This window comes from Gavia stellata, chromosome 2 (assembly GCF_030936135.1).
Source record: "Gavia stellata isolate bGavSte3 chromosome 2, bGavSte3.hap2, whole genome shotgun sequence".
NCBI lineage: Eukaryota > Metazoa > Chordata > Aves > Gaviiformes > Gaviidae > Gavia > Gavia stellata.
In genome coordinates this window covers 64,175,032-64,199,720 of record NC_082595.1, presented here as the reverse complement: position 1 = coordinate 64,199,720, position 24,689 = coordinate 64,175,032, and the positions used below count along the sequence as shown (strand labels likewise).

Below are 24,689 nucleotides of genomic sequence, written 5' to 3'. Positions count from 1 at the left end.
AAAGTTTTGGTGGTCTGAAGAACTGTTGTAATAATATTTTACAAATTCTAGGTTAGTCTCGAGAGCTGCACTTCTTTATACACAAGTGGAGCAGTCTGACTTGCACTGTTTTCCTTTGCTTTCTGCCTCTGATGGCTTGAAGTTCTGTTATCCTCTTCACTACGAAGCCACCTGCACCTGGTTCCCCAAGGACAGCCTTCCTGCCCAAAAGTGTTTAGGTGCATCTCCCTTCTTTCCTCAGGGTATTGTTCAGCCCAGTAGCTGTAATGACTTTAGATCAAGGGAACTATATAGTTTGTGAAGGATCCTAGTAAGAACATCCAAACAGACACGTTTTGCCTGCAGTATTTGATGTATGGCATGTCTGAGAGGTATCTCTTCCATTGCAAATTCTGAAGCAAAGAGTAGCTTGGGAAGGAGGGGGACACCTGGAAAGGCAGTGTAGCCCAGCCTCAAGAAACGAGGGATCAGAAGCCTTTGCTGACTACAGATGAACTCCACTTGTCCCCACCTCTGTTAAAAAGCTTCTCTTTTTTTCCTCTTTTTTTTTTCTTTCAATTAAGGACTGGAGACAACATGATAGTTGTCCCTCTTTCACCTTCTTTGTAAAAGCTAAAGGCCATGAACAAAATTTATTGCTGCTGTAACAGATCAGAGTTCATAATCACAAGAAGGAGAGACTTTGTAAGCCGGACAAAGCTTTCTTTTTGATTGCTCACCGTATCTGGCCTTTCAGAGTTGCATTGCATGCAATGGCTGTGAAAAAGCTTTTTCTTTTCTCTTTTCCTCCCTTCCCTCCCTCTCCTCCCTTCCCTCCCTCTCCTCCCTTCCCTCCCTCTCCTCCCTTCCCTCCCTCTCCTCCCTTCCCTCCCTCTCCTCCCTTCCCTCCCTCTCCTCCCTTCCCTCCCTCTTCTTTTCTTTCTCCAATATAGTTCTTATTTAAACTCTTGGTTTTCTATGGACTGTAATTATTCATCTGTTTAGAGTATTAGCATTATCATTGTTATTGATGTTTCATAGTATGGCAGCAAATAAGGGCCACAGTCATGCAGTCATGATACTGTTGTCCTGTTTGTTGTCCTTGCTTCAAAAACCTTGAAATTTAAATGAACAGGTTGTAAGTAGACCAGGAAAAACTACATATTAAAGGAGACAGGGATTTGAACAAATGTAGATATCTATAGTGCACAGTATAGTCAATGCAGAGGAAGCAGTACGTTCAGAGTGTAATTCATCTCATCCTAGGGGAGCATCTAAAATACTGGGGGTGAATCTTCCCTTGTGGCTGTTTCTCTTGAGGGACTACAAAGGGAGCCTAGCTCCAATGCTGTAGATACTTCCCTTACAAAGCTCTGAAGTTAGGTGAGATGAATCCTACTTTCAATGATGTTTTTTCGTAGCTAAAGATAGAAAAAATTTAACAGATATACCCTAAAAAACAGTGCAGAGGGGTGAGCCATTAGACAATGTGCTCTTTCATGTTCACTTGCCTTTAAAGAAGGAAAAATTTAAAATTAAATTGAATTAATTTGAATATGAAAATGTGGGGAAAAACATCTACCCACTTCTGTCTCAAAATTCTTATGCTTAAGTCATAAGACACAAAAAAAGTCTGAAATCTGAAATATCTGAAGTAGCACTGACATTATCAGTCAGTGAGGAGCAGTGTCTTTGCTTGAAGAAAAATTAGTTTTGATTGAACTCCTAGCCAGTAAAAAATGTGCATCTCCAACATGTGTAGTGGAAAATTTCTTGGATTGCTGTTGTACTGTGAGAACTGCCTCCATTTATGAAAGCTACTTCCACATTTCTGTGTTTGTCTCTTTTCTACTAGTGTGAGGGCTGAACCTCACTGCATCTTTTTATATGGATCCCATTTGAATCGATCCCCTGTCTCTATTAATGGTTTATTAAGGCAGAAGGGAAGACTGACAGAAGGAGTTAGAGACAGCAAAGGTGGTAAAAAGAAAGGGAAAAGCAGCAATACATGCAGAGAGGGAGAAAAAAAAGTCATGACACTGAGTTTACTGGTATTGACACTTGTTAGTAGATTTTTATGGTGCTTCCACAATAGACTTGGAGTCTCTGTAATTTGCAGAGTGTTCTTGCTGTGGGGACCTTACTATGATAATATTTCCCCTTCAGCATTACTGTGGGCCACATTAATTTTATAACAAGGGTGGGAAGACTTTGAATTGCTGTGGGTGATACAGGCCATTTCGGCGTTTTCCCCAGCCAGCATGCTTAGCACATGCCAGTACTAGGAAGGGAAAGTCTTTTGTGGTCCGTGTGAAATTAAGCTGTGGTTATAAGCAGCCTGCAGGCTTTAGGTTCCCAGACCTTACTTTAAGCTATTGTAATATCCATGTGTCTTGACATACATATTTTTTCAGTGTCTAGGGTAATCTGGGCTAGAGGGAAGATTCCTGCTGAGATTTGCATCTGACAAGTGCGGGGTTTAGAAGTGGTGTTCTATGGCAGAAATGCACAGTGGCGGGGCTGGTCTCTACCTAAGTAAGCCAGGGGATGAATTTGCAACATGTTACGCTGCAGTAGGTTGCAGCTCCCTTGGTAGGAGCTCTTAACACATGCCATAGACAGTGTGTTTTGCTCAACATTGACAGTGAGCTGACACAAAAGCACGCTATACTGCTCTCTAGGAATGACCGCAGGGAGCTGATGCAGAAAAGATAAAGTACTCTGAATTCACATCTTGATCACCTGCTCAGTAATTTGTAGACAAGTCTGTGAAATCTTGATTTAGAGTACAATAAATGAAATCAGAACCTAGCCCACCATCTCAGAATGAAGTTTGGAGGAGGGAAAAAGGGGGAAGGAAAAAAAAATTATGCTTTTTTTGCCTCTTTTTTTTTTTTTAACCAAAGACTCCCAGTGTTTGTATGAAACCGGGTAAAGGACCATTTTATCAGTTGTAATTTTTTATTTATTTTTATAAACTTATATAGCTGGGAAAATATTCTTTAGTGCAGTGTATATTTAAATAAATTTAACCCATTGACCTTTGGCACAATATTAACAAAGATGATACATGATGCTCACAGGACTAGAAGCTAGAGTTATCTGTGGGACCTGGAGGTATTATCCAGTATCTGTAAATATTCCTAGCAGAAGCTCAAAATTGGATACTTTTTCAGGAGAGTGTCTGTAGTGCTGTATCTGCTCAGCTTGGCACTTGCTTCACATGGAACATTTCGGGGGGGATGGGGAGGATGACAACTTTTTTTTTCTTTTTTGGTTTTGAGGTATTTACACCAAAATGGAAGCAATAAAATAAAACAAGAAGGAAGGGACAAGGAAGAAATAATTAAGGGTATAGCTCAATCTTCCAGTTCTAATGGATGACATTTTAGTCCTATGCTACCCTCCGCTAACATCACAGTTGTGGCAAGGAAGCTTTCTAGCACGGGTGGCCAGTATCAGTAAGTGGTTTGGATTTAAACATGTGATAAATAAGCACTGTGGTGTGAGATTTGGGGTTTGACATGAAACATTTCGCTGACTTGGTTTATAGCACAGCCCTGCAAGTAAATTGTGGGAGGGAGTCAGGAGCTGCTGGAAACGAGGGAGCTTAACGAAGCGTTGTCGCTGGATAAATGGTGATGCTGAATTATGTTTTGGGAATATGGCTGCGTATTTCTAGCTCAGTTGGCTAAATAGTAATGAGCACTGCAGCATTGATGTAACACTTCAAAAACCTTTTTCCAACGTAGACATTTACTAAGGAGAGACAACTAGAAAAGAAGTGGGTTTGTGTTAAGATGTAATAAATGGTGTTTGCCACTAATTCTTGGACATGACCAAAAGCATAATTTTCAAGTGAAGAAAAACATATTTCTAAACCAAGGGTTGAAATACAGCCACTTAGGGGAGGGGGGCTGTACTTAAATAATAAAATACTTCCCTGATGAACTGTCACTTAAAATTAGTTTGTGTCTGAGTCAGACAGAAAACAGATTTAGTATTTGAAGACATTTTCCAGATGATCCAAAGTCAGACTATAATAAGATGATCTTAAAAGTCTTCTTTAAAAGCTCTTGGTGTGCACAAACAGCCGCTGAACAGGTGTGATGCAGGCAGAGAAGACAGCACAGTGGGGTGCTGTGGAGGGTGTTTGGATCGAAGTTAGCAGGACTAGGAGAGCTAGTTTAGGACAGAAAAGTTGCATGACACAAAGTCACTTCAAACTTGAGATTATATCAGTTCCATCTCTACTGACTGAATCACGCTCAAGTGTGTAATTTAATTTTCATACAAAAGCCTCCTACAACTTGAGCCGAGTGGATTTTTGTGAAGGAGACATGAATAATGGGGGTGGTATAGGCTGTGAAAGAGAGCCCTGAACTAGTACGGAAATGGGAAAAGCTCATAAAAACTGTGTTTAGCAGATGGATGGGGCCAAGCCTATCGGAGTCCCTTCACCTGAGACCTGGGAGGCAAGGCCAGGCTGGCGGTCACTGCACATAGCTATGCCGCAGGGGCACGTCTGCTCCTGTCCTTGGCCAGCCCCAGGGACCTGCTTTGGGCAGGTCCTGAACAGCACCCGGGCAAAATGGGGGGCAGACGAAGCATGAGTGCTCAGCCATCCAGAGAAACAGATGAAAAGTTCAGGGAGTTGTAGCCTTTTGCACAAAATGGTGTCAGCATGTCACTGTCAAAGGGTTGAAGTTTCCTGCTCCTCTCCAAGGTAGATAATGTTCACAGTTCTGCTGTTTTCTAAAGAGGAAGCTGGCACAGAAATAATGCAGTAGTTGCATGGCTTTTACACAGATTCTTAAAAATACAGCCTTGCAAAAGGACCTTACTCAAGGATAGTGTTTCAGAAATTAAAACGGGAACACCTCTTCCCTGACTGTGTTTCACCTGGTTTTAGATGGTAAGAATTTCTTTCTTTCCAGTTTTCATTCTTGCTTTTCCCATTTTTCAAGCATAGGGCATTTTCTTGGCCATTTGCTTTTTCCTTGCTTCACAGTGATTCTGTTGGCTGTTTAGTTCCTCTTTCCAGTGATGTTTGACACCCCTCTTAGGCTTACAGACTGCAAAGACCACCGTAGTTTTGTTCTCTTTCATGAAGACTGCCATGTGAAATGAGGTTCCTCTGCCCTGCCATCCTCTTTCCAACAGGAGCATGTATTTAAGACGTGACTATAAGAAATAGGGAGGTATAGCTTTCCATCTCTGGCAATTAGTGATTTAGGCATTTCTTCAGTATCGACACCTAATCTGCAAAAGACAATTAGATGATGTGTTAAGCAGCTGAGTTGGTGGATGCAAATTCCTCTTGGATCCTCGAGCAAAATTTGAGATTATTTGTGCAGAGTTTTATATAGTTAATAATTTGCACACTTAGACATTAGGCTAGAAAGGGGATAAACACCAGTCTGAAATGTGCTTTATTACATGGACTTACTGATATTTGCTGACTGTGCCATAATAAGCCACTAAACTAGTATGAACTGCTCGTTACAGGAGCAGCAGAGTGCTGCTAGATTTAAGGAGGAAAAAAAAAAAAGCAGCAGCAAAAAACAAAAAGCCTGAGAGCTTTGCACTACACCAGTACTTTAAGAAGGTTATATCTTTGCTGGTCTGCAATCATTAGGGACAAAGATTTCCATACTTGCTCTTTTTTTCAGGCTGACAACTTTTTGGAAGATTTAGCAACAGTTCAGGTTTTTCCAAGAGTGGGATAAAACCAGAGGGCTTTATTAATAGGGTTAAGTTAGGTAACTTTTCAAAAATAGCTGCCACTTAGTGCTGTGGATTGGAGGCTTGAAAGCTGGCTTGGAGATGGATCTCTAGGGCAGGGGGTTAATCTTTCCTTGTCTTTGTGCAGACCCATCCAAGCCTAAGTTAGAAGCCTCTGAAAAGTGTTACTGCATATATTCATTAGACTGCCCTTGTTAAAATCTCTACATCATCCATCTATGTTTAGGGGAGCTCAGCAGCCACAGCCTTCCTGTGTACCAAACATACGGTGTGCTTCCAGGACTTGGTCTGTCCAGCCTCATGAGGACAGAATCGGATCTCCAAGACCATGTCTTTTCTTCACCAAAAGATGAAAGGAACGTGGCTTAAGGAAGGAAAGATAAAACAATTGCCACTGACTGGCGTGTATAGCACCCAATATCTGTGGACCATACACTATTTGGCATGATTTCATCTCCAGCCTACGGTGTAGCTAAACTTCAGTCTTCTGGAAATGCCAGGTGTAGAGCTGCAGTAGAATAAGTGCCCCCAAGTGAAAGCACAAGCAGGAAAGCCTCGCTTTTCAGAAGACAGCAAGCCATGGCTAGCCTAGCTTCTACCCCCAGATCCAGCACACAGCATCGGGAGTTGCCTTCCTCAAAAGATAATGGCTTTCCTTTCCTGCCTACTGACATAGCTCAAACAGTCAGGAGACAGGATGCAGAGTCGAAAGATCAGTACTTGAATGTTGGAGCTAGGTGTAGGAATGGTTACAGTTGTGCATGACAATATGTGTAATATTAGAATAAAAGGTTTTGTCTTTCAGAAGACATGTAGGAAATCCCATTCCAAATTTCAAATGTAGAGAACATTGTTTAATTTGCAAAGCCAAGGGCCCATAGTTAGATGCAGGCTACAAAGCTTAATTTGGTCATTTACCAGCTGCACTGCTTCTGAGACCAAGGTCAGTTAGAGTTATTTCAGAGTACCCAAGCACAGTGTAGTATGCTGGGTGGCGATACAGGCATTTCCTCCTTCATTCGCTTGTTTCACGTGCTTTTAACTACCAAATTCACCACAAGGCAACTTGAAAGTAAAGGCTCATTTCAGATACCATGTTGCTGGTGAACCTGCATGACCACATAGTGCTTCAGCCTGCAAGTTTATATTAAGAACAGAGTAAAGTCTGAATAAAGTTGTCTTTGGTATCTGTTTGTATGAGTATACAGTTAGGAAGTGATAGGCCCCAAATTTTTCATAATGTTTATAAGAAATTCAATTTTTATGCTAAAGTAAGTAGATACAATTCTGAAAATGTACAAGGAACAGATGAAGTGAGTAGGAAGGTGGTGTTTTTATGCAGTCGCATGTAGATTAAAGCTGTCCCTGCACAGCAGATGGGTTTCTTAAGTACATACACTGTTTTCAGAACGCAGCATATTTTTCCTTAATCAGCTGTCTTCTCAGGCCTTGTGTTTTCTGACTATTTCACCCCATTTCATCAAGGGATGAGCTCTCTCTCATTTACAGTAAAGTACCAACATGTATTCAGGCCTTTGCTATGGTGTACTGATACGCCTAATGATCACACTGGAGTCTTACCTGTAGTAATGACTTCCCCATATCTGAAGGAATTTAGAAGCAAGAAAGAATGGAGAACTTTGCATGATCTCTGTTAAATTGTGCATAACTTCAGTAAAGTGTATGTTAAAAGTATTTCAGTAAATAATTTATGAAACATTGTTTCTGTTTCTAAAAAATTTCCTAATATAACTGGCATCTTCCTTAATTAAAATTTCTCTCTCACTCTTTATTTTCTCACTACTATACGAATATACTACTTTCAAGTAGACGAGAATAAACAAAAAAGTGCATATTTTCAGGGCCCAACTCAGTAAATACTTAAGCCTGTGCTTTGAAAGTAGTAGGGAAGAGGGCATTATTTGAAAATATTTCCCCAATCGTGGAAATTTCTTTTTAAGCTGATGTTGACCCTGACTACAGACTGTGCTGATTTTTGCTCATGTGACACCCTATAGCTATCAATAAACTGGGAACAGAACTGCTTGCAGGATGCATTGTCTTTTAAAAAGATGCACACAGTCTGTGCTATATTTAACTAAAAAAATGTTCAGTGTAAATACTTAAACCCCAAATCCCTTTTATTGTAGGAAAACAGTTGCATTTCCTTGCTTTTCTTGATGTGTTTCACTCCAGCATCACCTAGCAAACGTACTCAAAGCATGTAATAAATATATAACACTAAGGAAAGATTGTAATGGTGATTCCAGATGATGGAAAAATTTGCCATATATCTTGGCCTGTTGAAAAAGATACCAAGAACTTGAAAGTTGGAGAAAATGGAATTACAGCATCGCTGCTAAATCAGACATTCCCAAAACGTTGCCTTTGATTTACCGCTCTTGATGAATCTGAAGCTCTTCAGAAGGAATAAAAGTTCTGGAGCCCTTTAACTTCAAATTAATAAAGTCTGTGCAGTAATATAATTCCAAATCGCTACAGCTGTTTCTTTTATTAGCTGTGGCTTCATGTTTCTGTCCTTGACACTTAAAGATCAAACCTACTTAAATATGAATCATTTAAAAATGTGAATTTACTTCAATATCTGATTTTGTCAAGAAGCTCAGCAGCTCATTATATAAGAGGAATGTGTCACGGAGGTAGTCATCTCTGTAGTGGTGGTGCAGGCACGCTACTGCTATTCCCACTATGCATGCACCCCACACCCCCCCAAGTGCACCTACAGTGTGCTAGAGCACTTCTGAAGCAGGTAATAAGACATAGGCTATGTACTGAAAGAAATAATTGATTTAAAGGCATATCTACACCAGGAAAGGTTCGTTTATTTGGGAAAAAAAGTACCGGTTTAAGCCACCTCTGCACAGCGATGTGGCATCCTCCATCCAGAAGTAGCAGGACTGAGCGGCACTTTGCAGTTGCTTCTTCTGGTTATGGGAAGCTGTTCAGAGACGAGGCAGTGGAGATCAAATAGAAACGCTCCTGTGATGTCCACGATCCCTCAGGCAGGGTGACAGGAAGATATTTCAAGGTCAGTGGGTAGGGAGAAGATTAGGAAGGAGTGGGAATATGAAAATACAGACACGTGGGGAGATCAGGAAGGAGAGGGAAAAGAGGGGCTTGGGGAGGGGAGGACAGACCATTGCAAATGGTGTCAATATGAGAAGCACAGAGTTTTCCCAGTCTCCATATGATCACCTCGAAGCTGGTAGTTCAGGCATTCTTCAGGGAGTACAGAGAAGCCTGAATCCCCTCAGGCACAAACAGGGATTGAATCAAAGTTTCCTCCATCTTGAAAGATTGCTGCAAGTCAAGAGCTAATGTAGATGAAGCTGAAGTGTAAGTGGGAGCTAAGCTCCTGCTTTGCAGCCCTGTGAAGACTGAGGTGATTCCAGCAGATCTGGGAGGGTTGATCTGAAATGAGACTTTTTGGAGTAGTCTGCTTATTGTGTGTTCCTCATTTACAAATGGGTGACAAACGTGACACATCTGGAGTTTGTTTTACAGAACCACCAAATGCTCCCAGCTGTAACAGTTGCTCAGTTTGAGCTTTGTCCTAAACGTATCGGGTGCTATAAAATAGTAAGTGCTCTGTGGGCTCTAATATTTCAAATTGGGCACCTAGAATAAGGCTCCTCTGGAAAACAACTTTCACTTTTTTCTTGTGTTCCAGAATCCTGTGCATTTCCTTGAGACCAGTTAAACCACACAATTTCCTACAGCCGTTGCAAAGTAATTAATATTTGTAATGCAGAAAGATATCTTAGTGAGAGCCCCAAAGTCAGTCCTTCTGTTATCGTGTTCAAGATTTAGCTGGATTTAGTGGTGAGTCTAGGCATTGAATTGAGTAGGCTAAAGAAGAAGTATACAGTAACTATCTTCTATTTTGTACAGCAAATGAGAAAAGGCGATGTAGGAGAACTCGTATATCATCATACGGTTCACAGGCTGTTACTACAGTGTAAATTGTTTCCTTCTTGTTTGAATGCTGAATTTGTAGGTAATGGGTAGAAATTAGCCTGAATACTCCTCTGACTAGCAACTAGGCGTGGGGATTTGGACTGTTTTTTCTTTGAAACCGTACTGTGACGCTGTAGGACGAGGATGAAGGGACTGATTTCTCAGAAGAAATTGCACATACATGTGCAAGAGAGAACAAAGGTGGCTGTGGTCAAGCTGGAGGGATAGCGAGCTGAGGCCAGCGTTATTGATGGAGTAGAGGGAGCTGGGTTTGCTCAGTTAACAGACCCATGGAACAGTTAAGGAGGAAAGAGTTGTGAAGGGTCACTATGAAATATGGGAGTGAGCTAAACAATTTCTTTTCTTTGATCTCCATTCATTTATAATCTCATTGGTGTTGAGTCTCCTGGCACTAGAGCTTTTACAATGAATAGCTGAAAGTACAAAATTGATTTAAATTGTGCTGGTCTTGTGCTGAATAGTTTCCTTTAGCCTAGAAGTTACTTGGAGTTTTACTCTTTTAGCTGTTGGACAGTTTAAATGCTAAGCATTTAATTTACTTCAGACAGCTCTGAAAACAATAGCAAACCACAGACTGCTCTTATTTCATTGCCTGCAATTAATGTTGCAACAGCCTTTGCATCAAAGTTTAACCAGAATGCTTTGATTTCCTCAATGATAAATGGATATCTTTTGACCAATGTAAAAAGCTGAAATAGTTCGATGTTTCAAATTCAGCTTCAGATTTGCTAGTGTTTAAAATTAGTACCTCTGCTTTTTTGTTGTGCTAAACTAATAATGTAAAACAAAACAATAGAGTGTGTGTGTGTGTGTCAGTCTGCGTCTGCATAATGAGATGAGTTGTTCTATAAAATTACGCAGTGTTACTTCTTCTATCAATGGGAGGAAATCATCAGTAGTTGGCAATAGGATTAGAAATTGTATATAGCTCAGATGTAAGCTTATTTATTTACCTTTTTAAAGGTTGAATTTTATTCTTTTTCCTGAGTTAGTTGTTGTAAGTCACTTCTTTCTAGTAAGTATACGAAAAATCTTTAATTTCCTGTTGATCAGGCTCATTGTCTATGTTTTTGTGCTTTGATATATTTTTGGAGAATTATGGTTAGCTGCTCACATAATAATTGCTAGGAATATGTGCCCACGTCTCCTTTTAGTAATTACTTAAAATGTGCTAAGCACTTCAGTTTTCTAAGTCAAAAAAGAATCCACGCAGTGTTTTAATTTACTTTTTGTTAAATAGTTCAATGGTATTTTATGTTATTAAATGTGGGAGTATCATTAATCACGTCACTTTTAGAATTTTTTGTCCTTACATACATTGTATAATGTAGAAATTTTACTTGGAGCTCAGAAATTATTTTATCAAATAGTTCATTCTTGTTATCCCTGTATTTCTAGCTCACTGGAGCCTCATGAAGTTATCTTTCTCCTTTACAATCTATACATTTCATTTATGCATAGAAAAGAAACATCTGGCATTTTTTTAATGAGCTGTACGCTCATTGACCAAGCAAGCAGCAAGGAATCTGTTGTATGGCTGATTAAGGCAAGAAAATGAGGTAGTAGTCTCACTAATAATCAGTAAAATTTGTATAAACTGATGCTGTTTCCTTTTCTGAGTTAGCTAATCTCATACTTTCACTCTTAGAAGAAAACAAATCCTGGTGTGGAAAAAACACTACTTTCAAATGTAGAGATTAGAAGCATTTAAAACATATATATCTGTGGTTAAAGATGCTGACTCTTAATTCTCTTCTGTCTAGAGCTTTCCTTTTTTATCTTTGAAGTTGAGTCATTATTCCATGTCGATACTATTGGTTTTACTTATTTTTGTATCCTACAGAAATTAATTCATACTGTTTAGCTCCAATCTTTTTAGAATATTTATGAATGTAACATATCAACAAGTTTATGTTTTGTGCAGCCTGTGGAGCTGGATTTTGGAATTTGCTTTTTTAGTGGTTCTTTTGTGGACGAGAAATCTTTCAGGCATGAATTGATAGTCCAGATCTTTTGAGGTCTGTCTGTGCTAACCTATGACCTCTGTTCTTAGGAGGTCAACATCTGAGGGCAGGAGATTAAGGCAGTTAAAAGATTGGAATGGGAACTGGAATGGAAAAATTAGCCAGCACATTTTGGGTGGAAAACATCAAAGTCATCAAACAATTTGCTTATTTTAAACTCAGTTTAAGGATAACAAGCTAATTGTACTGTGTTTGTTGACGCAAGCAATTTATATTATTTGAGGACATTAACACTGAAGATTTTTTTTTATCTGAGAAACATAGTGCATTTATACTGAACAGGCATTATGAGTTTTATATACTAAATGCTTTTGTGTGACCATTTTTTAGGATAATAATTCAGGATCTGATTATACAGTCTGTATGCACTTAATTAGCTCTATTTCTTACAAACAGCAACAGTAAGTGTTGTGGAACCTGACTCTTGCTTGTGGTCTGCTGAAAACCCCTTACTGTCATTGGAGAATACAGGTGCCTTCAGTACATGGGAAAAATTATTCCCATATTAAAATTTCCTGACTGTGATGCTTAAAAACATTTGTAAGCATCTCTTTTTGTTGCAGCTTTTTAAATGTGAATTCCTTTCCAATGCAAACTTGTCACCAAGGAATGTTCTTTCATAGATTATAAATTTATTTAAAAGAACACAGCACTGTCTGTCTGTTCTTGTCTGTCATAGTTTGACATTCATTAGTATGTGTTTCATTAGAAGAATGAGGACTTCATCTTTCATCTGTACAATTGATTTCAAATATGATGTCATCTAGAAAAAGACACCTTTTCACACCTGAAAATTATGCAAGTTCAAGGATTTGTGTAAGCAATCACATTTTTGTCTTGCTTGTTTAAAGTGCAAATAAAAGTGGTTTCAGTATCACATGCAAAAGCCAGACTAGTCTTTCAGCATGAAAAGCCACCTAGCAGGAAAGAAAACAAAAATTTATGGATATCTCACAGCTCAGGCTCTGACTAACAGTGTGTGGATTATGGTACTTCTCCTATAGGTATGGCTACTAATTAAATTAAAGTACTATAAAATATAGCTAAACTCAAGTGGACAGCCATCTGTAAGCCTCAGTCTAACCTCCACACATTATTATTGTTCCTTTGGTAGTGAAGGGTATGAGATTTAAACCCCTTTGCAAGCTTAAAACTTTCCAAACTCTTCCTCTAAAGGCTAAAACCTTCCTTTTGCAGCTTGTAGCCCTGACTTGCACCTGAGGGGAAATTGAGCAAAAAGATCACCATCATTTTTCCTCCTTAGTGGAAGGAAAAGAAGGGCAAGCAGGAGGAGCTGTTGTGGACTGCAGCAGCCCATGGACTGTTCCCACGGACGCAGCCACCGCTTGATTTCCTTCCTGCCATTTCACTGGGGTGGCTGGAGAAGCTCTACCAGCTGCAAGGGCTGCCGTGGCCGGCTGTGCCCCGCGACCCCGGCGGTGCTGCCGTTGACTGAGTGTGCCCTGCATCCCTGCTGGTACTGCCACAACCAGCTGTGCCCCACGTCCCCAGGGGTACCACAGGCGCAGGGGAAACAGGGAGCATGTGAAGGGGCAGGATGAACCCTCAAGGCTGTTTTATCTTGGAGATCTGTTCCCCATTTGGATTATTTGGATAAAATGGGGTAGCTTCTGATCAGCCATTTTGTGATTCTTGCTTGTCAGCCCTCTCTGTGGTTAAATAAATCGATAGGATCGGTGGATGAAGAGCTAATTCTGTTTTGCAGAACAGTTTTGGTTACCCACTTGTGAGAACACATGATTCATTGTGAAGGAACAGAGGAGTTGTTAATTAATAAAGGAAAAAAGTTAAGCAACTACAAAGTTAGTGTGCCTGACATGACTTAAGAGCCCTTTCTATACCTTCCCTCTGTTCTGTCTGTTCAGGTAGTAAACTCTTCATTACAGAATTGGTTTCCTTAGTTCATACAAGACTTAAAATCACCGCTGTTTTTAATTACAATAGTAATTGTGATTCTTGGCTATTTGAACTATTAGAGAGCAGTGATACACAGAGACGTGTTTTAATCTGGAAGACCTGCTCTCCAGGATTTTTGTCGGGTGTGTGCATCTTCTTGTTTCATGATGTTTGATTCAAACATCCTGTCCACAAGCCTGCTTTTCTTAACTATGTTTCACCCACCCTTTAAAAAGTAGTCTCCAGATACCTGAGATCTACAGATCAAAAACTGCTCTAGGGTGCTGGAGGTTTTTCATCCATTAATTATTGTTGCATTAGTTCTAAATGTACTGAGAACTGCCTCCAAGTTTTCTGTGCAGTAGCTTGCAGGGCAGAGTAGACTGCTTGCTGAGTTTGAGGAAGGGGGAATTCAAAACTCGGAGAAGTTATAATACAGTTTTTGAATGACTTAGAAATTATATTTGACTTTTTATGATGAAGCCCTGCTTTGGTTTTGCTTGATCTGTGTGAGAATTAGGTAAAATCCTCAGTTCCCTCATATGTTCATTTTCACAACAAAAAATTGTTGCAGAGCCAGACAAAACCGATCAGAATTACTGCAAATAGTATTTGCAAGCTTAGTGCTTGTGAAGGTTGAAGTTTCTGGCAGTGCAGCTGTGCCAGATTTCTGACTGCAGCCCCCAGTGCTCTTGGAATCATTGTCTCCAAATGGACTCTGTAATTTACCTCAGCTGAGTCACTTCCTTACCAGGAACTGCCATAAAGAGATGATTTCTTCTGCTTTGCTTTCTAGGGTTTAGCCTGCCCTGCCCCCCCTCCTTTTCAAAATAAGAACTCATCAGAAAATACCTTTTGTAGTAATGCAGTCAAGTTCAGAGGGTTTCAGAAATCTGGATTATTGGTGGCTTTTTTTGTTGAAGGGACTATTGGGTTTTGTGTTCCTCCTCTGCTTCTAGCTGCTAATTTGAATGAGAAGCCAGCAAAGAAGCATGTTGGTTTTCTTTGTAAGTAGTGGTTATAGTTCCCAACTGACAGGTGAACATGAATATCTATGAGATACTTCAGGTGATAGCTATCCATAAAATCTTTAGAAGTATGTCGTAATATATCTAAGCTGTTATAGCTCATTTTTCTTAATGACCCACATTTCTTGCTTAATTCTTGTGTAAAATTTGAATGAGTCAAATTTGAAAGCTTTTGAATTTGGCAGAATAATAATAGTCTTTACACTAGTGTAATGTTAAGATGCATTTTATAGAAGATTGACTTTAATTGTGAAGAGCCCAAAAATTTATTAAATCTGTTTGTATACATATGTATTTTATACACATCTATAGTATACACATAAATGTATACACAATAGATTTATGAGAGGTTGCCTCAGCTGCATTGAAGAAAATGGGTATCCAGAGGAAGATGACTTAATAAAAGTCATTAATAAATGACTTAATCAGTTCAGAATGAGATGTACATGTCGATGACCTTATTGTTTTGGAAAAAAAACAAAACAAACAAACAAAAAAAACCCCAAACATAATTTTTATAGTTGCAAGGTAAAGCTGACAGGAACTGATCAGTGCTTCTTTCTTATGCTGACAGGGATAATCCCTTTGTATTCTAAACTTTGACCAGGTAAGCTTGGTACAGGTAGTCATGTAATAAAGTGACGCTGTGGAACATGGCAAATCCTGGCTTTGCAACCCAGTTTAGTTTATTGCAGTCACTGGTAGCTAAGACTCTCTGTGACTGGCTTCTTCTAAAAGATGCTGCATGTGTTGCATTGGTAGGACACCTTCCTCTAACTGGCCAACAGTCCCAGATCTATGTCTGTGTAGTCAGTGTGGCCACAGCATGTGCTCCTTTCTCCCGGTTCTCTCTGCTGATGCATCCCCGAGTGCATTGTTTTACGTTATACCCCTTTTGCCGTATGAGGTATTAGACAAAAAGAAGATATACCTATATATCTGTGTTAGCTTGCTCTCATTAGGCCAGGTAACAACAGAGGTAACGATGTCATGATACACGCTTTTTGCATTTATGGTCTTGCTCGTGTAAGAAGGTCAGTTGAGAGTTTTCACAAACCTGCAAAATAAAAATTGCTTTAATTAGAGACTATGGTTGAGACTGTAAGTGAAGAAGTATGAATTGTAAGGTGGTATTAGTACTGGAAATTAATCGTGACACTGTATGCACACTAATCACTGTAGTGGAAACATCCGGCTGCTATAATGAGATGCTATGTTGGGAACAGGATACCATCATGTTCCCTTTCTATGGTAGCAGGTGGTAAATTTGCTTAAGCTTGCATGTTTTGTTACTCTGTAGAGGACTACAGTTTGTGTGTGGCATATAAATCCATTTTCATTTCAGTTGGAATTGTTTTCTTAAAGCAGATTCTCGTTTAGTTGAAGAAAAAATAAAAGATTCCACAGGGACAGGTTTATGTGTGAAGACTTGAAACAAATATGTTTTGGGGTTGTTTTTTTTTTCTAAAAAAAGGTACAACTTTATTAAACGATAGTTCAAGTTTGTCAGTTTAAAAATCCTCATTTCCTTGAAGCAGCCAGCTGTGACCTCTGAAATGGTTCATGCATATCGGTATGTAAAAGCTAAATGTGATGATTAGGAGCAGAATCAGAATGGAAATGAAGGTGGGGGTGTGAAGAACTGGAGATGGAGAGGAAATGTTGTAAAAGGGCTCGCTGGATATGAACTAGGTAGTTTGTGGGACTGGGGCTGACTGGATTGAAGAGAAGTGGTGGGTGGACAGTGGTCACCTCTCCACACAGATGGAGGCAGGGCTGCTTCCGACTTGATGCTTTCTGTGGACTGATGACTTCCAGTGCCTGTAGACAGGTCTTCAGCATACTTCTGCCCTGAATCAGGTAGGCTGTAGTACTCAACTTCCTTTTGCGCCCATTTTCCCCCCCAGAAAAGGTGAGGAATAGTTACAGAAGCTTCTTTCATGTGCGTATTTCACATAATTCAAAGGAAGTGGAGTGCCAAACATGGGTCAGCTGCAAGCTGACCAAGAGACAGAGAACAGCATAGGTTGTAGCTATGTGCTTTGCAGTCGTGGTCCAGGGTGCATGATGGGCCAGGGCTCTGCCCGGCTGGGGTACAGCTCTCTGCCGAGGCAGGCGGGGTGCTCACCCCGTTGTAGCCGCCCAGGGGCCCCAAGCACTCTGTGTGCGTGGGGTGTGCATTATCTGTGAAAAACAGTGCACATGATGATGTGTGCCGCAGCTGTGGATGCGCTGAAGTCTGGTAGGGGAATGGCTTGGTGCCAAGTGCCAGGCTCCTTGCAGGTGTGTTGTGACTGGTGTGTAGCCCTGTGGAGCAGGAGGGCTGGTTTTCCTGGCTGTGCACGGACTGTTTGAGGAAGGAGGCCAAGAGTGTGGCCTGAAGGTGGGGGTTCTGTTGCTGCTATGTGGGATGTGGATGAGCAGATTCAGGTGTCCCAGGCTGGCTCCTCCTGGGAGAGGATGGGCTGCACAGTGCTCGCTGTGAAAAGACAGGTGCTTGTAAAATTCCCCTCTTGGTACTTCAGGCAGGCAGTGCTCCTGGCACTGCCAAACGTGCCCATGGGATGAGACTGCTGAGATGGTCAAGCAACATGGCCAGGAGAGTTTTTCTGAGGATGCTGTAATAGATGCATCCCTAGAGACCTGTTTGGCAGAACATGCCAATAACTTAATTCTGCCTATGCTGCAGTCTCTTTCTACAGAGGAAAAGAGCCTTTCTGGAAGAAAGATGAAGTCAGCAGTCTGGTCAGGTCAGCGTTCCCCTACCAAACACAATTGGATTGGTATGTACCCCTCAGCAGATGGGGAAGGTACAGAGATGGCCTTGGCCCAACCCCAGGCTGTACCCTTTCTCAGGGGGGCATTTAAGACCAATTCCTTCAGATTTGGGGGTTAACTTAAAATTTCTTGCGTCAGTAATGGTGTTCTTAAACGTGCAGTAAATCTGTACATTTAGGTTATTGTCAGTGTGGGCATTGAACATCCTGAGGTTTTTTTTTTCCTTTGTATGTGCTTGTAAATCATATATGCTGAATATCAAGAGCATAAACTTCCAGCGGCTGGTTCTGTATCTCATGCCTGTGTCTATTAATACGTAGCCGGGTCTTGGCACTCTTCCTCTTCACATGTTGACATCCCCTGGGGACACACAGCTTGTGTTCAACTACGTCTGGTCCAGGCTTGCCAAAACTCTGCCCAACAATCACCCCAAAACTCTTCAGCCAAAGACTCAGACAGCTGTGCTTCACAATCCAACTGGGTTTTTTGGGTTGGTTTTTTTTTTTGGCTGATAAATGATGCCTTTCAGGGTGTTTTTCCTTGTTAGAGAGACACTATTAAGTTGAAAATACTGTAAATTTCAGAAAGCAATACTGCACTAGTTTTAAGTGTAAAGCATGCTAGGTTTTTTTGTTGCTGATTTTCGGCATTGTGCTGTACAAGCTTGAAGAAACGGGAATCTCCCAGGTACTGGACAGCATTAACAGATTGAATCCCCATTTGTTATTTTTCCTGTAGGGGAACTGTGACTTTAAAAGCAATGTATGCTGCCCATGGCTCTGTACGCCAAGTCTCTGCCAGGGTGCAGTTTCACATTACCGGGGGCCAGCTGGCTGCTGTGTCCCCCCTACACCCCCAGCCAGCGTTGTGGTCCTTTCCCCACAGGGTCACTGGTGCTGATCTAATCCTGCAGAGAGCCAGTTCAGGGAGCGTAACTGAGAGAAACTAATCCTGGGGAAAAAAAAAAGGTACCAAGGGGCAAAGGGGTAGGGTGGTGGTGGAGCAGGGGATGCCTTTTGGTAACAGCTCCACATTCGATGGGGTTTATCTGGAATACGAAACCCTATGGGCAGCTCGGCATGAAACGTGTTGTGCTCTGTGCTTGGCATGGCAGAGACGTTCCACACAATGTGGTGGCAGCTTTGTGGCCCCTGTAGCAGGAGCAATGTGAGGTCTGCCCTTGTTAGTGGCAGGTGGTGATTTAAGAGCTGGCAGGGTTCATCGGAGGAAAGCGTCAGGAGCACAAAACCCAGCAGGGAGTTGGGTTTGGCCTCCAAAAGGCCAGAGGTGTAAGCAGACCTCGCAGAGGGTGTGGGGAGTGTCCCAGGCAAGGCCTTTTCTATTTGAGCTTCTCTTTCGGACTGCCACGCAGATCTGAAGTACCAGATCCCACTGCACACCAGTTCCCCACAAGAACGATGGTCTGTGCTTTTAGCAGGGCTGCAGCTTGTGGTTTTCCTGGCCAGGGAAAGAAAACAGGATGAGAAAAGCAAATCCTACCTATTTTAGATGCTTTGGTGCCACCACACCATTAACTTGTCTATTAAACTGTACAGTACCAGGAAGTTGGCGACTGACTGGGAAGGTAAGCAGCATTCCACAGCTCTGTGCCTGACGTCCCTGTGGGACTGAAGAGCAACCTTTAAAAGCTGCAGTGATCAGGCCTAATTCACTGTTAACTTCTAGTTTGGCGGGTTAGTATGGCAGAGCAGCGCAATATGCAGTGGTCATTTCTCAGTTCCCTTCCTGCCTTTCAGCAGCTGCTGCTCAAAACTTGCAAAATGCGAGTGGTAGGCTTGGAGGAGTGCAGCGTGTGGTGTAATCACAGCTCTTCCTTCCCCAACAGCTTCCTCTGAGCAATCTGTTTCATTTTTTTTCTGCTTCTGTTGCATTAGTTTGAACTGCTGTGACTGATGTGAAGACAATTGGAGATACTTACTGAAACTAGCATTTCCTATTGTAGTGTTCTGCTATTTCACATCGATCATATTATCTTTAGTGTGTTACAGTTTCAGAGTTTTACTTTCGAACTTAAATGTACTAAAATGATAACCTGCCTTCTTCGTGACACAGAAAAAAACCCAAAAAATTTTACACATAGTAGCAGAAACCATATTCTTTTCATCTAATTTTACTGCATGCATCAATTTTAGAGTGTTCGTGTGTAATACACAAGAAGTTAATGTTTCAGGTTTCTTAATGGCAGTTCTTGAAAGGAATGTTTCTCACTGAATGGAAAGAATGGATTATATAAAATCAGCACTTGAAGCTGGTAGTACTGTAATGCTGAAAAGTACACATAAGTGTCAGTAACAAAGTATGTTTATAAAATGCTAATTTGCAGTGTTGAGATAACAAACTAGTTTTATTTCAAATCTTTCAATTACCATCAGTTACCAGGAAAGTTAAACAAGTACCTTAAAAAAAAAACAAAAAAAACCCCAAACAAACAAACAAAAAAAAACCCCAAAAAACAAAAAACCCCAACCAGTTCATTTTTTAAAAATAATTTATGATAAAGCTCTACAGTGATATTAATGTTATTCAGGATGCTTTTGTATAAGGAGTGTGATATTGGCAACTAAAGTCCTGATTTATTGATGACTCCCCTTTCTGTTAGAAAGCTTAAGGTTTTCTTCTTATCATCATTAGAGGAAAGTTACCAGCTGAACTAATTCATTCTACAACACTTCATAGGAAAAATAACTCTGCAGCTATTTTTTCTAACTGATACACATGTGGTTTTAACTCTGGTGGCAAGAGGCAGGGTAAGGTATGGAAATGCAGACAGCTGCCTCTGAAAGAAACAAAGCTTCAAGGAAGCTTAGCATGCTAGAATCAAGGGGGGCATATAATCTCCATCCTAGGGTGCTAAAGTACCGAGCGTCACATCAGTCCAGGGTTATTAACAGCTTTTGCTTTGGGATATGGGCTTAGGGCTGAAGAGTGCTCATGAAAGAAGGACATAAAAACTGCAGGCAACAGCAATCAAGCCAGTCTTATCTCAAAGTATGTGTGACAGCCTTGCATCCTACTAATAGAGAAGACCTGGAAAAATTGGAAAAAGTGGGTGAAGTGCAATGTTAGTTTATCAGTTGTAAATCGTGCCCTGCCTTTTTTTATGGTACCTTGCCTAGCATTTGTATTTTGTTAACTAAATAATTTTCTTAGACAATGGAAATGTACTAAAGGTAATCTGGCCTTCAAAAAGGATCTGTTACAGTGTGCAAGGGAAAATTATCAGTTAAAATAAGGTTTAACACATGAACTCTGAAATGGGTAAAAAATAGTTTACTAAGCTCAAGAGCTTCACTTGTTTTTGAACCTCCCATGCTCCCCTGTGATTTATGATTTGGAATTAGAAATGTTTTTAACAACATAGTATAAGTATCCCACTGAGCCACCTTGGAGCATCTAGGCAGCCTTTAAGGACAACCATATTAAAGAAATACTCAAGTTAAAAATAACATTCCGAAAGTTGCACCCTACTATTTATGTAAAAGATAAAGGGGTGGGGGACAGAATTTAAACTGACCCTCTTGCTGTGGGGAGAAAGTAGAGATTACCATGTCCTGCCTTTCCTGCTGGTGTGTCTTTCCTGTGGTTCCCCAGTTCATTGGTCTTCCCCTTTGGCAGCCAGCCATGGTTGCCCCAAAGCTTTTATGTCAGGTTATAGGAACCCCAGGAAGGAGTTTGGCTGGCATTTTTCCGCTTTTGGGGAGCATGTAGGAAGGGGGAAGCTGCTCTTCCCAACGGTGCCTAGAGCAACTTGAGGAAAGAAAAGAGGAGAAACAATCAGGTCCTTGATTCCCTGCTCCAGTTCACACTAGAGCAGGCTCAGCACTGCTGAGCTTCACATGCCTCCTGGCTCCTCTTCCCAAAGGCACATAGGCCAGCTAGGAACAGCAGGAATATAGTGTATTTCAATGAGTAGTGTGTCTCCTACACCAGATGAGGCACTGACCTGGGGATCTGGTAGTGGGATTTCCTTCCTTACTCTGCCAGTGTAGCGCAAAAGCAAGTTGCTTTGAACAGGTCAGGGAATTTGCTCTAAAGTATTGATTATGGTTTCTCAGCCCTTTTAATAACATGATCAGCCCCAGTGTTGCAAAAGCCTCTGTGTAGTTTCTGTAACAACAGATAATGGTTTGCAGCATCCCTCTAATATAGTTCTCAGGTTATGCTAACTGATTGTCTTCAGGAGCCAGTATGTCAAAGTCCTCTTGCAAAGAGGCAGGCACATTATTTGATGCTCAGTGGTGCAATTCAGTCACTTGTGACTGCAGGCTTCTTTTTGCGAGGTGCAGTTTGCTTTTCTGATGGCAGGCCCATTGGGGAGGAAGGGCTGGAGGGATGGCTTTGCACTTTTCTCATCCCCTTCAGAACTGCATGCACCACAGCTGGAGTAAACAGGGAGAACAGTACTCCCCTCTCCCAACCTTAGGATATCTCGCACCACAGCTGGAAACCTGCTAGGCAGCCAGCTGTAGTCTTATGGGTTTTTCACTACCTCTGTTACATCATGTGCTGCAGCTTTTCATCAGTAAATGTCTGATGTTGCTGCATCATGGCACAGGCATTCCGAGATGTTACCTTCTACATCATGAGCACTGTATAGATGGGTCTTGGCATGTAACAATTTGCAAGTTTCCCCTTTTTTCTCAGACTGAGGGGTCTGCTGTGGGCTATCTTTACTCAAAACTCCTCTTCCATTTTCATCTTAAAGGCACAAAAGAGGCCAAAACAGGGAAATTTGACCAAATTTTCAGAAGGTGATGATCAGTAACAAAAATTAGGGAGGCACAGGTTACCTGGGTTTGGTAGGAAACCCAACTGTTATGACCTGACTGTTGATGAAGTCAATGATGATTATTCGTGTGATTAGGAACCTCTGGGGCAGGGTCTGAGGCTGTAAGGGAGGGAGAATCTGAGACTTTTTGATGAATATTTGGGGGAATGAACCTGAGGTAATGTATGCCGTGCTACATAGTACAGAGTTAGGGTTTGGTTTCGCTCAAGAACCGACAGATCGGGATTTTAAGAAGAGCAGGGGGAGAATGAGGGAGTAGAATGGACCTGCTGCTGCTAACAACCATTAAAAAAATACAAAGCCAGCTGCTCTCAGAGCAGAGCTTGATCCTTTCAGTGCCTTTAACAGCACAGTATATATTCAGAGGAGGGGAATTCATGAGGCCCTATGGACCTACACCATGGTATTACACAAAAATGCAAACCCGAACAATGGGTGGCCTCAGCGGTTCCATCTGGCTCGCCATTAACAAGGTTAAAGTAAAGTGGGTTTCCTGGGCTGTGTCACACACAATTTACACTTAAGATGCCTTAACTTTGGATCCGGACCAGAGGGAGCACCGCTCTAAACACACGTGGCAAGGGTCTCTTAACATGTCTGGTAAGCACATTTGGTATTGATGCTCTTTGAAAGATACAGAGTAGTGGCATTTAGATAATTTGCAAGTACTATTTGGAAAGTGCAGATTTTTTGGCTAAGTAATTTAAAAAAAAAAATTCCTGTCAACAAATTAGAATTACGGTCAAATACTGTTTACTCAAAATATTTTAAGGATGTAATATTAGTGTCTGGATTCATTTAACAGCAGAAATTATTAGAGGCCTGAGAAATGTTACCACCATTGAGTGGCAGGGCACTCTTCTTGAGCATGCTGGTGAAAGGTTGGCTTCAGCCTCACCAGCGTTGAACAGCCCTGCAGTTGCTCCATGCCTTCCAGGCTTTGCCAGCAGGTGAGCCAGTGTCACTGGTGATGAATGGTGTCCACCTCAGCTACGTACCATTGACAGAGGGGTTGGTGTGGATGGCCTTGTGCTTGTTTATCCCTCTCCCTCCTCTGTTGTCTAACTCTCTGACCCACCCTGATGGCCCCTCTGTGCTGCCCTTTCATATCTCTTACAAAGACAGGGATATGCTTAAACATTACACTTCAGTTTCTGACTGTATGCAGCAGTCCTGTGATCATAGCCATGATTATTGTAAGATGCCATTTGACAGGAATGTCAAAGTTGCCAAGGTCCTCTCAAAGGCTTCCTTCCCTCTGCATTTGAGGTAACTACAGGCAAAGTAAATGGAGCTGAGAAGTCATCTCATGACTAATCGGTCACAAACCATAGATAATCCCTTCTCTTCTCCCTTTTTTGCTACCAGACTGCTCTTTGTCCATGAGCAGCAGCTTTTGACTCAAGCCGTATTTTCACAATAGCATCAGAGAGAAAATAGTCAGTGAGCTATTCTTGCTGAGTCCTGACAGGTGCAATACTTCCACACCAAGCATTGCAGTGGAAGGAAAATGAAGAAAGAATAATGCAGCAAGGCAGAACCTGTGAAGGAGTTGAAAGGGAAATTGTCCAGCTGCAAGTAGTACTTGCATGAGCGTAAGGTGGGAAATGCCCCAGCTATGCTATGTGTGAGTAGAGGGAGAGTTCAGGAAAAAAAAGGATTAGTTAACCTGAAATAGGGATGGTTGATTTTATGGGGAATATGTCAAAGAATCGTGTGAAAACATACTTACTTAGAGGAGGGAAAATATGCATTTAGCATGTATTTAACTCAAAGCACACTTTGCAGCCAGCTTGGCTACTTTTTTGTCAAGTTCTTTTCCAGCTTATGGTCTCTAACTGAAAGAGAATTCAGCCACAGCCACCCTGTTTACAAAACTAAGTTCAACATCTGCATCTTGTGCCTGGACTTCCAATGCATGATTCTTTCATTCATCCTTCACATACACACTCCTACTGGTGCAGATCAGATAAATGAAATACTATGATTGACATATTCATGAACCCAGGCAGAAATGCAGTATAGATTTGTGTAAAGGCCGTGCATGTGCTGTGACCAGGGCTAAGTCCCAGACACAGGGTGCAGTTCCACATTGCAGTTCCTCTGGCAAGAGCATTTGAGGACAATGGGAATCTCACTGATTAATCTACTCCCTCCCACATCCTGCCAGTGTTTATCACACCCGCAGTTGTGCCAATGCAATGGTTTGTGATTTTGCCTCAAAACTGGAGGTGTGATGTGGACCAAGCTAAACAAACACTACAAACTGAAAAAAGTAGATGAATTAGCTGAAAACTTTTGCTGTTGAGAATTGGCTAGCAGTTTTAGTTACTGCACGGATCACCCTCAGTTGTTTTTGCAAGCAGATCATATGTCTTCGGAAGTATTCTTCTTGAAAAGGGGGCTGTT

The 24,689-nt window shown here is 41.3% G+C and overlaps 1 protein-coding gene across 1 annotated transcript in view; it reads left to right on the top strand.

Moving 5' to 3' along the window:
- LIN28B (lin-28 homolog B) overlaps positions 1-24,689 on the top strand; it is an 81,203-nt gene that overhangs the window by 42,594 nt on the left and 13,920 nt on the right. The window lies entirely within an intron of this gene.